This window comes from Typopeltis vanoorti, chromosome 8 (genome assembly GCF_054136105.1).
Source record: "Typopeltis vanoorti isolate ZY-2024b chromosome 8, IOZ_Tvanoo_1.0, whole genome shotgun sequence".
Classification (NCBI taxonomy): domain Eukaryota; kingdom Metazoa; phylum Arthropoda; class Arachnida; order Uropygi; family Thelyphonidae; genus Typopeltis; species Typopeltis vanoorti.
Genome location: NC_143556.1, coordinates 89,138,474 through 89,150,280, shown reverse-complemented (window position 1 = coordinate 89,150,280; position 11,807 = coordinate 89,138,474).

Sequence of the window (11,807 nt, the reverse complement as noted above, 5' to 3'; positions counted from 1 at the left end):
AAGAAGGTGGAGGCATTTCAATAAATGGCATGAGAATAAACTACCTCTGCTTTGCAGATGACATCGTCGTGATTGAAGAAGATGCAGCAAGACTGGAACAGACATTGCAAACACTATACATAGAATGAAAAAGATATGGACTAAATGTCAACTTTGAAAAAACTAAAACAATGATATTCGGACAACAGGAGTTACTGAACAGAGTTACGATAGACAGATTTCAACTAGAAAATGTGGAACACTTTACATATCTTGGATGCCATATGACGCATGACTTGGACCCCAAAAAAGAGATAAAAATTAGAATAGCCAGAGCAACAACTATTTTAAAAGCCATGGACAAAATATGGAAGAGCCGAACTATAATGATGCAAACTAAACTGCACATTGTAGAAACCTGTATCTTCAGCATCATGCTCTATGGATGCGAGGCCTGGGTACCCTGAAAGAAGGATATTGGCATTTGAGAGGAAGTGCTATAGAAAGATCTTGAGAATAAGCTGGATACAGAAAGTAAACAATGAGGAAATCTACAGACGAATACAACCAAAAGAAAACCTGATCCAGAAAATAAACAAAAGGAAACTACGTCTATTTGGCTATATATGTAGAATGAATGATGAGAGAAAATTAAAAATGTTGCTGTTTGGAATGATTGAAGGAAAGAACAAAAAAGTAAGACCAAACAGAGAATGGGGTGATGACATCGTCAAATGGTGCGGAAACTCTATACACAAATTGAGTCGTCTTGCACAAAACAGAATGCAGTGGAAGAATCATATCAAGATGGCAGCAGACACCTACAGGCATTGGACCCATGGTTGTTGATGATGATGATTTTGAAAAAACTGTTTGGGATTAACATTTGGCCTGCACTGCTAATTTCTTTTCATACTCTGCTTTTGCCATCCTTGCCACACTGCTTACCTAATCAGGCCAAAGCTTTGCACTGCTCATGTCACTTTTTTTCTTGAATTCCCTCCACAATTTTTTCAGCAGATTTTTGACATTCATCCATTAACTACCACTTGATTTACTCTCATGGCCCTAGGCATGAAATCTGCCATCACTTCCCTCAAACACTCCTTTAGCACTTCCCATGCCAGGGCACTGATCCAAGCAATCTCCTAAGCTTGTCATACTTACCAGCCTGTAATTCCACATATACCCTTTTAACTGAAAATTCCACAAATTTAGCCTTTTCCCAGGTCAAGACCATATGATCACTCTCACCAGTTATCGGCAATGTAGTCATATTGTTTATAGACAAATTTTAAGATGCAATTACTAGATCGAGCACTCTCAAACTCCTATCATATTCCATCACATGTTGTCCCAGGTAATTATTCCTTAGTAATTGCATAAATTCCATTTCCTTCCTCCAATCTATGTTTTCATCGATGGAAGGAATTCCCCATAATAATTTCCCACCCCCACTCACATATTTGCCCATGCATACTATCCACATCATCTTTTCCATTCCCTAGTCTATAGCTGCATCCAACTGTATATTTTGTTCTGCTGTCCTCTATCTCACACCAGATAGCCTCAAATGTGCTATTTTCACTGGCCTGCAGCTTAACTTCTACTCTCTTTGGTTACAATTCATTGGCTATTACCAATAACACTACTCCACCCATTCTTTTATCTGAATCCTTCCTGAATAAATTATACCATTCTCTTCTCGGAATTACCCTGACATCAAGCCTCTCCTGACATAAACACATCACATCAGAACCATTGCATCCTCAGCTTCCAAAAAACTAGGTTTTCTCTTTCGCTCAAGACGTTACTTCACCTTAAAACAGCTGTTAACCTTATACAAATCACAAATCCACCCAGTTATCGAATACCGCTCTCACATTTGGAGTGGGCTCCTAAAAGCTCCTTCAAAATGCTTGACTCAATACAGAGGAGAGCAATTAGACTGATAAATGACCCATCTTTTACCAACACGCTACCCTCACTCTCACACATAGACATTTGGTTTCTGCAATTTGTATAGTTTATAAATATTTCCATGGGAAATGTTAATCTGAAACAGCATCAATAATTCCTCCACTCTCTACTAAGCCCATTGGAACACATACAGCTGCTGCCCAATATCCTTTCACAGTACATCTTGAAACCCACAGAACAAGTTTCTTTTCCTCCTCCTTCATCTCTGCTACTGCTGTACTGTGGAACAGTCTATCCCCCCTTGATATATTTCCCAAGGAATACAACATACAGGCTTTTAAATCAAATGTAAACAAGTTTTTCCTTCCCCAACCCACTACTCATATATGGTACTAATGTACTATAGGTTGACCAGCCAACCCATCGTATATGGGCCCAACATAAAAAAATCTTCTGTCAGTCATATCTCACTAATGCCAATAATCTTTGGCCTGGATGAACTAACCAAGGTTGAAAATTCCTTTCCCTTGTTCTGAATGCTCACGGCATTAGTATACATAAAGTGCAAAAGCCCCTTAGGCCCACTGCATCCTGATGCTTTATACTAACTATCCCATTCTAGTTTGTTACCAGTGATATTAACTTAGCCATTTTATACACATTCTTACATTCAACTGCCTCACTGATGTCTGCATATCCACTCAACAGCTTCCCCTAATGCTCTAGTTTTCCTGATTTTGCACATCTACTTTCATGAAATATACTAACAAAATATATAGATATGGCCCATGTCCATCTCCAGCAACTAAAGTGTCTTCGCATTCATCCTTTCTTTTACTAGCTACATAAATGTAGAATTCACCAATCTCTGTTCATATGCAGTTTCTCTTTCTTTCACACGTTATTCACCTTCTAGTATATTTCTTCTTCTTAGTATTATTTACGGCATCTCCATGGAGATGCCGTAAATAAAAAAGACTCACCACAGGAGATCCAAATCAACTCTCAAACATACAAATCCCATCATACCTCTCTTTAAATCCATTCACTGTCAGGGACGGTGAATGGATTCAAGGAGAGGTATGATAGGATTTGTGTGTTTATCCTCTTTCTCCTGTTTAATTCCATGATCCATCCATTTCACTCCTACTTTATTTATCATTCTAACCTTAGGAATACAGTTTGACATTGCTTTAAGTAACTGATAGCAGACTAAGTCCAAGGCACTGCCAATTTCTCTCCCCCTTTGATTCATTAAGTCACAGCAGGTTGCCAATTTGTTTCCATAAATTATCATCTCTTGTTATGCAATTCCAACATCCCTTTTTTTTCTGTGAAGCTTGCATCTACCCAGCCACCTTTTTGTCACATACCAGACATCTACCTGAACTTCAGAATCATAATCCTCTCCACCCACTTATATTTTCTGAACTATAGCAACATCTCAATAAATACCTAAAATTTGTGCTCACTTCAACCCAAAACCAGATGGACTTAAAGCCATCATTACTATTACTTTTTTCAATTTCCACATGGAGTGGACACAATTTTTCTGAGATCATCAGAAGTTATCCCCCTTCCTTTATCTTCTCTGAATTTTTGAAAAATGCTACAACCATCATATTCTATTCCTATGAATTCTTCCTCTGTTAACTGTGCCTTACTGATACCAATGATTTACAGATGAACTTCAAGGCCACAAACTTTGCACCTTTATTCCTAATACTCCTTGCAATGGCTCAAGGTTAAGGAGGATGACTCGGTTGGCAAAAGCGCAGTATGACCAGTAGTTAGCTCATAAAATCCAAAAAAATCCTAGGGAGTTCTTTCAATATGTAGCCATAAAAAAATGATTATGGAAGGATGAGAGTGATTGGAGAAAATGGTATAAGAATAATTTCTGCAGAGGATATAGTTAAGATATTTAATGAGCATTTCATAAAGGTCTTTTATTCTTGTGAATGTGACATCATGGAGGGTTTGAGAGCAGTTGATGTTGAGGAGTAGAGACTGACTGTAAGTGGGCAAGAAGTGTATGTGGGGAAGGAGGGTATCTTGGTTGGTAAGGGTAGCAAAAGTGCAGTATGAGCAGTAGTTAGCTCATGAAACAAAAATAAAACACAGGGAGTTCTTTCAATACGTAACCATAAAAAAATGATTATGGAAGGAGGATATTGATTAGAGAAAATCATATAAGAATAACTTCTATGGAAGATATAGTTAAGACATTTAATAAGCATTTCAAAAAGGTCTTTTATTCTTGTGAATGTGACATTATGGAGGGTTTTGAGAGCAGCTGATGATGAGAAATAGAGACTGATTTTAAGTGAGCAAGAGGTGTATGGGGAATTAAGCAAACTTGATGTTAATAAGGCTGTGGGACTTGATGATTTCCATTTATTTTCAAGGAATGTGCCAGGGAGTTGACTTCTGCCTTCACATATTTTTTCTAATACGAGTCTTGCACTGGATGGAGTTCCAAAGGTGTGGAAGGAAGGCAAGATTGTGTCGCTTCATAAGGGAGATGATAGAGCTCAAGCATAAAATTATAGGCCTATCTGTGTCTCAGGTGTTGTGGTTAAGGTGTTGGAGAAGCTGGTGAGAACTAGAATCCAGAATTGGGATGACAACAATGGTATTATCTTTGGAGAGCATGGATTGCTAAAGGGAGATCCCGTTTTAATAATCTACTTACTTATTACAATGAAGTGATGGCTTCCTTGAACAGAGGAGAGGGATACACAATAGTATACTTAGATTTTGCAAAAGCTTTTAATAGATTATTATTATTTCAGGCAACTCCAAGGAGTCGACAGATTCATCGAGGGAGGCCCTAACATCAAGTCAAGAACAACTATTCGACATTCACACAGTATCTATCATACCTCGCATTGAACTCATTCATGGTCATAGCACCCACAACAGACTCTGGCAGCTTATTCCACTCATTCTCCACTCTCCAAGTAAAAAAAACCTAGCTCTAACACCCCTGCTAACCACATTCTTGCCCAGCTTCCATATATAGCCCCTAGTCCTCCCACCACCAGTCCTATTCTCAAAAATAGCTTCTGGATTAATCTTAAAGAAATCCTTCAGTAATTTGAATGTCTCAATCATATCACCCCTTTTCCACCTATCAACCAATTTTTGCAGCCCACAAATCTTCGACCTATTCTTATAAGGTTCATTCCACAGACCTGCTATCATCTTGGTCACTCATCTCTGGATCCTCTCCACCAAGAAGAAACTCTGGCTCCCATATCTGGGCACGGCAGTCTAGATGAGGTCTTATCAAGGCTCGATACAGAGGAACAATAACTTGTTTGTCTCTGCTTGTTAAAGTATTTTTCAGAAGCAAAGTGATTTGATGAGCTGATTTAGCCACTTTTGCGATGTCCCCCTAAACTTCAACTCCCTATCTGCCAACACTCCCAAATCCCTGGCCTCGTCAATCTCCTGGAGTACGGTTCCACCAATGTGATATACTGCAGCTAATCTTTTCATCCCTAAATGCATAACCTTACATTTTGTCACATTAAATTGACATCAATTCTCCTTAGCCCAGAACTCCAATCTATCCAAGTCGTCCTGCAAGATTTTGACATCTTCTGCATTCACTATTGCCCTACCCAACTTTGCATCATCAGCAAACAAATGAACTGTTCTCTGGATCCTTCCCTATATCGTTAATGAACAGATTAAACAGCAGTGGTCCAAGAACAGAACCCTGCGGCAACCCACTAGTCACAGGCCGTCTTTTGGACTCTACTCCTGAATAAACCACTCTTTGATATCTCTCCATCAACCACCCGCCTATCCATCTCACCAATCCTATATCCATTCCGATATGCTGCAGTTAACTGATTAGAATTCCATGTGGTATCCTGTCAAAGGCCTTGGCAAGGTCCAATAGAATCACTGTAAACCCATTACCCTTATCCAGTTCAGCCATCACTGTGTTATAAAACATGAGCAAGTTACTGAGGCATGATCTACCCTTCACAAAACCATGTTTTTCCCCATACAGTATCCCATTTTCATCTATCCAATCCTGTATTCTTCTCTTGACTAATTTCTCCAAGACCTTGACAATGATTCCTGATATGCTAACTGGTCGGTAATTTACAACAGCAGTCTTGGAACCTCCTTTATGCAGTGGAACTATTTTCCCATCTTTCCACCTCCTCGGGACTAACCCAGACCCAGACCTGGGATTCACTTTAGCCTAGATAGCCAATATTCTTTCATAATCCTTTTTTGCTTTTCTTACCACTCGTTACCCTTCTGGCCCTGCGCTTTATACCGCTCATGTGCCTGTCGGTCATCTTTCTCCTTAAATTCCCTCCATAGTTGTTTCTTTTTTGTAGCTCATGCTTAATGGTGTTATTCATCCATTTAATTCCTACTTGATTTATTTTTCGGACTCTAGGTATACAGTCAGCCATTGCTTCATGCAAATACTTCTTAACTGCCTCCCATGCACTATCAACTTCTAGTCCTTGCAGTTGTACATGCCATGGCACTGAATCAATCAAACTCCTAAGCTTGTCATACTTACCAGCCCGATAATTCCACATGTACCCTGTCTTAATTGTAAATTCCACACCTTTAGCCACCTCCCAAGTCAAGACCCTATGATCACTCTCTCACCAATTGGTGGCAACGTGGTCATATTCGTTACAGCCAAATTCTCAGATGCAATTACTAGGTGAAGCACTCTCTGATCCCTAGTATTTTCCATTACATGCTGTCGCAAATAGTTATCCCTTAATAACTACATGAAATCCAATTCCTTCCTCCCACGTGTCCTCTCCTCCTTCCAATCAATGTTACCATAGTTGAAATCACCCATAATAATTACCCTCCTTCCACTCACTTCTTCTATTTGCTTATGCATACTATCTCCACCATCTATTCCATCACCTGGTCTATAGCCGCACTCAACTGTATATTTTGTTCTGCTAGTTTCAATCTCACACCAAATAGCCTCAAATGTGCTCTTTTCTCTATCCTGCAGTTCCACTTCTATTCTCCTTGGCTATAGCTCATCAGCTATCATCAATAACACTCTTCCCCAATTTTATTCTCCCTGTCACTCCTGAACACACCATACCCCTCAGATTCAATCCCACTAGCTGTGTCATCTTCTGTCAGCCATGTTTCACTAATGCCAATAACCTGTGGTCTGGAAGTGCCAACCAAGGCCAAAAATTCTTCCTTCTTGTTCCTAATACTTCTGGCATTAGTATACATGAATTGCAGAAGCTGATTTATCCCATCCCTATTTTGATACTTTATACTAACTATCCCATTCTGATTCGTGGTCTTTCCTACTCGCTTGGGCATTCACACACTCAACTGTCTCCCTAAAGTCTGCTTATCTACTCCCCACACCTTAATAACTCTAGTTTCCCTGATTCTGCACATTCACTTCCACTACATTCGACAACCCCACCTTAATAACTCTAGTTTCCCTGATTCTGCACATTCACTTCCACTACATTCGACAACACCTTTTCAAGTCTCCATACACCAAATCCATTCAAATGTAAACCATAGATTACCACATAAGTTGATAGTCAAATTAGAGCAGATGGGGTTAGGTATCATTCCATTGTATAAGACCCTGATCAGACCACACTTAGACTATTATTCTCAAATTTGGTTCCCAGGATTTGAAGGGGATAAATTAACTGTGGAAGGGGTACAGAGGCAGATAACAAAGATGGTTTTAGGACTGTACAATGTTAGTTATGAAGATCGGCTGAGGGAATGTGGACTGCAGAGTTTGGTAGTTAGAAGAAGGAGAGGTGATATGATTGAGATTTTTAAACTGTTGAGAGGTGGTTACAGGGTTGACACTGAGGAGTTCTTTCGCTTGGTTGAACAGCAGGAAGAAGTGATGACAAGGGGGCATCCCTGGAAGTTACGAAAGGAAGCTGTGAGCAATAAGGGTGAGTAGTGGTTTCTTTGCATGGAGAGTGGTTGAACTGTGGAATGCACTGCCTGATACAGTGGTGAGAGCAAGAATGGTTAATGAGTTCAAGGAGTGGAATGATAGACTTTATGTTTTCTAGGAAGGACCTCCTGCGATGAGTCTTTTGACTCCATGGAGGCCTGAATACTAATAATAATAATAATTTATTTATTTATGTTTATGGCTATACGAAACTGGTAAGTGAAAAGTACAATCACAATTACCAGAAACAAATGATGAAAAATCTTAACATATAAAAGTTCATTACATACAAGGCACAACCTGCTTTCTAAGTCTTTCTTTTTTTTAAAATAAAGCAAAAGTAACTTGTCATAATCAAGCCAGGGACAATTATCGTCCTGCTGCAACAAGTATGACAAGGCTGCATGTTCTCACAACACTTCACAACATAAATGTAGCTGCATCCAAGGTTTAATTAGAGAGCAGTTGTGTTCTTGTGTGAGAAAACTTGATCCATTAGAGGAGGCCCATTCCACATTGTATCATCATCTTCTAACATGAGGATTAGTTCTGCTCATACTATGAGAGTGACTACAAGATAATGTCTTCGTGGTGAGATGGGACCATGATCTGCTGTTTCCTCCATAACCACCACCACCACTATACCAACTACAGGTCAAGGTCCAGGCTTCATCCGTCACCTTGTAGATGTCCTGTAGGCCACCACCACCATGAAATTGGCGCCTTGGGCAGTCATACACGGGAGAACAATCACAATAAGGGTGATCTGACAGCCCCCATTTATGTAGAAGGTAGCCACATCTGCCCTGACTAGTTCTGATCCTGTTTATTGATGACCATATCTTCCTAGAAGATCAAAACCATGCTGCGGAGCACAGGGATCTTCTACCAGGAAGCTGTTTGTTGGGAGATTGTTGGACCAGTATTCTATCCATATATCAGATATTGATGGCAGTACAGCTGAAGAGAGTTCGTCCATGGACCAGAGAGGCTTTCTAGATTTGAGGCGAAGACTAGGTGGTTTATGAGAGTGGTGTAGGGGCAGGAGTGGGTTGCTCATTGCTTTATTAAATTCCTTAATCGAGGCTTGTCTTCTCTGTATGTGTTTGGTGGAGCAATGTTAGATAGAACAGGCAGCCAGGAGAGAGGGATACTTCTCACTGTCCTACTAATTGTGCACATGGTAGAGTTTAGCTGGGTGTCTATAATGTTAGTGTGTGTGTACTTCTTTCTCAGACAGGGGCACAATATTCTGCTGCAGAGAATGCGTGGGCTAGTGCAGACGACCTTAGGACTTCTGCACCACAACCCCAGGTTGTTCCAGCAAGCCTTGAAATGATATTATTTCTGGTTTTAATTTTATTGGAGAAGTTGATGATGTGCCTTTTATAGGTTAGGCTTCTGTCCAGGTTCACTCCAAGGTATTTTGGGTGAGGTTCGTGTTCTACCATTTTTTCACAGAAAGAAAGGTTGAGTTGTCGATTTGCCTCTGCATTGTACAGGTGAAATACCGAGGACACTGTTTTCGTTGGATTTGGTTTCAAGTACCACTGCTTGAAGTACTCTTCCAGGGTGTTCAGGTCTGTATTCAAGGTTGATTCTAGGTTGGTAAAGGAGGTGGATTGATGTAAGATCGCTAGGTCATCTGCATACATATACTTGTTTGATCTGGTATGAGGTAGATCATACACGTAGATGTTAAAAAGTATAGGGAATAACACAGAGTCCTGAGGAAGACCGTTATGAAGGAATCTGGGCCTGCTCTTTTTTCTGCCAATATGGACCCGGATCTTTCTTTTGGAGAGAATAGATTCAAAAAGTTGTAAAGCTTTTTTTACACTTTATAATATTTCCTACTTTTAGGAGGAGGCCTCTGATCCAAACAGTGTCATAAGCAGATGTTAGGTCAATGAAAGTGGCTCCAGATTTAAGTTTCTTCTGGAAGCCTGCTTCAATTTAAGTTGTCAGGGCCAGGACCTGGTCACAACAACTTCTTTCTGGCCTGAAGCCAGCTTGTTCAGTCAGGAGTGCTTTTTCGATGAGTGGTGAAATTATTTTAAGGAGAATTCTTTCAAAGAGCTTAAAGGTGGTGCAAAGCAAGGCGATAGGTCGTAGGTTTTTCACTTCATTTGGATCTTTCCCTGGATTGGGCACGGCCATTATTTTGGCTTCTGCCACAGCTTGGTAATTTACCAGACATGATGATTTCTGAGAAAAGGGCAGCCAGCCATATTTGGCCATGTTGACAAAGATGCTTTAGGAACTCAGGGAGTATACCATCCACTCCTGCAGCTTTGCCATTCTTGGTAAGTTTTAAGGCTATTTGTACCTCTTCCTGAGATACTGGGTGTACGAGTTCAGGAAGCTCGGGTTCTGTCTTCAGGATTTGTCTGATGGAAGCTTGTACAGCAATTTTCCTGGTAGAGCTGGGATGAATCTTGGAGATTTTCAATAAATGGTTAACCATATGATCAGGAGTTATCTCTGTTGTTTTGTGTGTCGTTGGCTCTGCTCCACCTAATTTTCTCAGAAGTGACCAGCTTCTCCGACTAGATGTGACGAAATTGAGTTCATTGATGGTTGAGATCCATCTTTCCTTTCTGTTTTTATCCAGGGTTGATATGAGCTCCTTAGCAATAGTTGGATCTTCAGTTTCCTCATATTTGGCTAGGAGTTCCTCATTTTCTCTACTCCAACATGGGATATATTGTTTTCTGTAGCTAGGGACAGAGGCTTTTGCTGCAGATTTGAGTAGTTTAACAAATCTAGGATAGCAATTAGGAGTGGGTGGAATTTCTCTAATGGTTTGCTCAATTTGTTTCTGAAATGCAGTCCAGTTGGACCTGTGGAGATTCCATATAACGATTGGTGTTCTGCTGATGACTGGGATTGATGTTCCTATCTCTATTAATGTAGGACAATGTTGACTATTAGGGAATCTGTTAATGATGGTTCTGGTTGATGGAAGAGGGTGGTCTTCGGAGTCTTTAGTGACTATGCACAGATCTGTTCTGTAGGTTCTGTTCCATCTGGCTGAGTAAAGAGTGCTGTCCTGCTTGGCATCATAATTCAAATACAAGTTATATGTATCCATCCAGTTAGCTAGATTATTACCATCCTGTTAATAATTGTTGGTGCTTCAGACAAAAGAAGCCCCAGAGATGAATCACAGGCAACATGAAGCTAATGTCTCAAACAAGGCGTCCAAAGGTTTCCAAGCCTCCTGGACTACTTAAAATTATGATGAATAATAATAATAATATTAGATTGGTGCACTGGACCAGAAATTGGCTATCTGATAGGTATCAGCAAGTTGTGTATGGGGGAGCAATATCCCAGAAGAGGAAAGTCCCTAGTGGTGTGCCTCAGGTATCTGTTTTATGGCACTTGCTATTTAACTTCTATGTTGATGATATTGGGGAAGATTTTGATTCAGTTGTTTGCAGTTGATGCAAAGTTGGGATGTTGGGATGAACTATAAAGAGTAGGGATGATGTTCTGGTCTTACAAGTAGACTTGAATAGATTGAGTGAATGGGCATAAGAGCGGGAATACCAGTTCAATGTTGCAAAATGTAAGATTTTAAAGTTTGGGAAACAAGGATCGGATGTAGAATTTATGCTTGGTATGGATATGTTGTTGGAGGTGGAAAAAATAAGAGAGGGTGGGGTGATGAATTTGTCCTCTAAAATTTAGTGGACAAATTGCCAAAACTGTGAGGACAGCACAACAAATTCTGGGAATGATGCAGAGGACAATGACTTGTAGAAGTAAGGCGATTCTGGTTCCATTATTTAAGGCCTTGATTAGGCTATATATGAACTACTGTGCATAGATTTGATCACCTGGTTTCCTAAAGGACAAAGAGATGTTGTAAAGGATCCAGAGACAATCGACTAAGTTTTTGATCTCAGGAATGTTGAATATGAAGAACGGTTGAGAAGATGCA